A 4,681-nucleotide genomic window follows, 5' to 3' on the forward strand; every position below is an offset into this window, starting at 1 on the left:
CAGAGGACAACACTGAAGATATAGCCCAGGGAGAGTGGCAGGTGTGCCCAGACCACTTGGGTTTGAACTAAGAGGCAAAGAGAGAGAGTGAGAACCTCATCATGACCCACCAAGCCTGGAAAAGCCAAGGCGCAGAGGAGCGTAGGGCCGGCCCCACCAGGAGACACAACATTGGGGGACAGCACTGGAGACACTTTGTGTACCCAGCCTGCCCCTGCCCAGTAGGGTGACACACAGAGGGAGAGCAACAAGGCAGCAGGGGAGCAAAGTAACCAAGTCCCAGAGGAGTCCTGAAAATAGACTTCTGACCTGGGGGACAGGGTTTGGCACCTCACAGACCCGACTGGATAAGCCTTATAAGGGTCAGCGGACAGACCTGGAACCACGAGCGTTTGTAATGTTTTCTTCTGCCCTATGTCTGTCTATATGAGATAGGCAGGACAAACAGTCCTGAGGAAAAGACGATGGGACTGGCGGTCCCAGGGGAGATGGGAGAGGAGGGGGCAGGGACAGGGAGCGGGGAACCAACAAACTCAGGGATAAGAGAAGAATAAGAGGTCTAAAATCGATGGTGAGAAGGGCATATAATGCCTGGTGGAGTTTGATCAAGTGCAACGTGTCCAAGAGGAGTTTCTGAGAGCCAAGTGGAGGAGGGGCATGATTGTGAAAAGGGGGGAAGGTGCAAGGAAATAGAGGAAAGAAGTAGGAGGCAAAAGCTGCTTATAGAGGTCTAGCTATAGGCATATATATGAATATATGAATTTATAATGAAAGGGATAGAGGCTAATACACATATCTATATATCTATATCTATATATGTAGCAAATGGACTTATATATCTATATCTATATGTAGCCAATACACATATCTTTATATATATCTATATGTAGCAAATGGACTTTGGGCCTCTACTTAAGGCGTCCCTAAACACAAGAACATTTTGTTCTAATAACCTGGCAGTCTGTGATGTTCACCTTCCCGACACGATTGCTGAAGACAAAGTGGGTGCATAAGCAAATGTGGTGAAGACTGTGGATGGTGCCTGGCTATGCAAAGACATTCGACTGTGTGGACCATATTAAAACGTGGATAACCCTGAGAAGAATGGGAATTCCAGAGCACTTCATTGTGCTCATTTGGAACTTGTCATGGATCAAGGGCAGTTGTGTAAACAGGACAAGGGCATACTGCATGGTTTAAAATCAGGAAAGGTGTGTGTCAGGGCGGTATCCTCTCACTTGTTCAATCGGTATGCTGCTGAGCAAATCATCAGAGAAGCTGTCTTATATGAAGAAGATAACACCAGAATTGGAGGAAGGCTTGTTAGCAACGGTAATATGCAGATGTCACAGCCTTGCTTGCTGAAAGTGAGGAGGAATTGAAGCACTTGCTGACCACTTTGAATCAGAATTGGCTTGATGGGAGTAAAGGTTTAATGTTTGTTTGTTTGCTTGTTTTTGGTTATTATCCCCTATGCTGTTTTCCTCAAAAATAAATCAGAGTAAATTATCCCATTTCCCCTGAGAAGTATTAAGATTCTCTCCTACTAGGTATCTGTACCATATTTTCTCTTCCTTTTGTAGCGCAGGTAAATTATATTGTAATGAGTGACTTTCTCGCCAATGTCTTCAAGTTGAAATTTGAGGCATTTCTTTGTGTGTTTATATCACTCAGAATTCTGATTCTCCAATTGGCAATGCGATCCAAGCAATTCCACAGTAGTGAGGAGGAACGGGGATGCTGCAGAACATTCTATATGTTCCCTACATTGGAGACCTTGAGCTTCAGGACCTGCTTTAAGTAATTTTCACACATCTCTCAGAATACATGCAAAACAGAAGATTTGAAATGAATCATAGGTAGTACTTGATTCTCGCCTGTGAAAACTTTTTTTTTTGAGGGATTGCAGTTTATTTTCAAACACAGAGGGTGAGGGAGTTCTTTCAACAGCCCCCCTTCAGGGCCTCCCCCCCCCCCCCCACATTTGGTTTAACTCAGGACTTCTCAGCCCTTCATTGTCAGGGCAGACAGGGCATTCTCCCACCCCCAACAGCAGCTGAGGCAGGAGAGAAGAGGAGTGGGGTGGGGGGGGGGTAGAGTTCAAGTATTCACAGTCCACCCCCCATACCCACCCCCACATTACACTGTGCCCTGGCCTTGCAGGAGGGGAGAGGGGCCCACTCTGGGGTTCTGTGTCGGTTCTAGCCCTTGTCCCACAGAGAAACCTCGAGATGCGCTCCCTGCTCATTGCCCGGCCAGCACTGCACCACTGTCCTGAACACAGGACCCTGCCTCCTACGTGGAGAGGCAGGAGGGGGCCCAGGCCTTTACTAGTGAATAGGTGAGAACAGGCATTTATCAGGTGAGGGGTGGGGGAGATCGACCTCTCGGGAGGCAGGACTTGGAAGGTCTTGATAGAAAGTCAGACAGCTCTTGTCTGCACCATTGCCCCAGCCCAGCCCACCCCAGGCCCACAATCCCTGAGAGTCTAACCAAAAGAGCAGTATGGATGCGGGTCAGGGAGAGCACTGAATTCAACCCCAGACTCAGGGCTGTGGTGTGTAGAGAGGGCCAGGCCTGAGATATCACCTCAACACTCAAGATGACTCTTGAGGACCGGGGCAGGCCTGCTGGCTCTCACTCCCCAAAGGCTCTGGCCTGGAACAGTAGTGGGAATGGTGGTGGTGGGGTGGGGGGGGTTAGGGGGTGGGGATGGTATCTCCCAAGGGCATTTTTTTTTCTAAAAAAACGTAAATCAATTAAAAAACTTGTCTTCCAACCTTTTGTCTCTCCAGGACATCAGCCGAAACCCCTACCTCCCCCCCCCCCCCCCCGGCCCCCATGGCCCCCTTCCCAGAATTCAGGATCCTTGAGAACTGTGGGAGGAGGTGCTGGCTCACTCTGACAGGATGGGACTCAGAGAGAGAACCCACTAGCACCATGAAGTCTTGGAGATTCCTGAAGCTTGACTGCCACCCACCCCCGCCCCCACCCCCACCCCGGCTGTAGTGTTCACAGACCAAAGCTATGGTACTCTTAGAGAGCGAGCCCTGCCGGGGGAGGAGAAGGGGCAGGCGGGCGGGCAGTGGGAGGGAAGAAGGCTTGCAATCCAGGCAGGCGTCTCAGCCGGGACCCCAGAATCTTCGTACCACATACTGGTCCAGCAGCACCACAGCCAGAACGATCAGCACGTTCCGGATGGGGCCGTTGCCTAGGTTCAGGGCTGCCACCCAGCTCCCTCCCCCGCTCTGCGACCCACGGGACGATGTAGTGGTTCAGCATGAAGTCCACCACGAAGCGGGTCACCTGGCCCAGGAAGCCAGCCAGGGCGCTCTGGTAGACCTGCAGCGCCAGGCAAGAGCCAAAGCCTAGGAGAGCCACCACGCGGCCCCAGTGGATGCCGCTCTCAGAGAAGCTGGAGGCGATCTTGATGAAGTACTGGTAGGCGTTCTGTGCCTTGGGCTGCAGGTGCTGCAGCATCGCCTGGAGCTGGGCGTTGTAGCGCTGTTTGACGTCGTCTCCGAGGATGGCGAGTTGCTGGCCCACCTGCCCCATGACACTGCTAAGCTCCAGGGACAAGGAGACCATCTCTGGGTCCGTCGGCGGGTGCGTCCGCCCCTTCGGTCCCTTGCTCCTGCAGAAGTGGAGGCTGTGGCTGGGTCCTGCTTGGGAGGACCAGGTCCTTTCCCTGACGCCGTTTCCCCAGCCAATGGAGTACAGTCAGCCTGTCGGGACGCGGATCCCGGCCTGGGAGCAGGGCTGGCTCAGCAGGAGTTGGTGGCTGCTCCCTGGGGCAGGGTGCCTGGCTGCCCTGCTCAGCCTCCAGGGACCAGAATCAACGCATTCCCTCCTGGTCTGGTGCCACCGGGGCTCCTCCGGCACGGCTCAAAGGACCCGTGAAAACTTTTTAAGATATATGGTTCACACAATGAAACACAGGTTAAGATATTCTGGTAATATCTACTTTCAGCCATGATCCATCTGACATCAACAATGATATCCCTAGTTCCATGTTCTCTTCTGAATCCAACTTGAATTTCTGGTGCGTCCCTGTTGATGTACAGCATCACCCACTTTAAAATTATCTTCAGCAAAGGTTTGCTTATGTGTGATGCTAATGATATTGTTTGACAAGCTATGTGTTTTGTCGAATTGCCTGTCCTTTCAATGGGCCCAAATATGGATCTCTTCCAGTTGGTAACTGCCATGCAGATTTCTTGGCACACACAAGAGAGTGCTACTAGTGTTGGCCCTCTTTGCTAAAACTTCTCCATTGGAATCATCAATTCCCAGAGTCGTATTTTTGGCCAATGCTTTCAGTGGAGCTTGGATTTCTTTTCTGTGCCATTGGTTTCGGTTATATGCTACCCCCTGGAACGGCTCGCCACTGGCACGGTGACTGCGCATTCCTCTGTCGTCTTTTGATCCTGCCCGAGCCACTCAGCGTTCGCCCAGAGCATGCCTCAATGTTGCGACCTTTGGCTCGATTACCCCTCCCCTCCATATCATACAATTAATGCATTCAATCTTATTAAGAAGGGTTGTGTAATCATCACCGTCTTCAATATCAGAACATATTCTTTTTGTACTCATTGTTGTTAACTCTTCTTTCCCCCCAACATCCCTTATCGTGCCCCCATGTAATTATTAATCCAGTTACCGTCTCTCTATGTTTACCTAT

The 4,681-nt window shown here is 51.0% G+C and overlaps 1 pseudogene; it reads right to left on the reverse strand.

Annotated features, from left to right (window-relative positions):
- Positions 1-3,122: 3,122 nt before the first annotated feature.
- Positions 3,123-4,067, reverse strand: LOC142438808 (bcl-2 homologous antagonist/killer pseudogene; annotated as a pseudogene).
- Between the last annotated feature and the right edge of the window lie 614 nt (positions 4,068-4,681).

Source organism: Tenrec ecaudatus, chromosome 2 (genome assembly GCF_050624435.1).
Source record: "Tenrec ecaudatus isolate mTenEca1 chromosome 2, mTenEca1.hap1, whole genome shotgun sequence".
In the NCBI taxonomy this organism is placed as follows: Eukaryota; Metazoa; Chordata; class Mammalia; order Afrosoricida; family Tenrecidae; genus Tenrec; species Tenrec ecaudatus.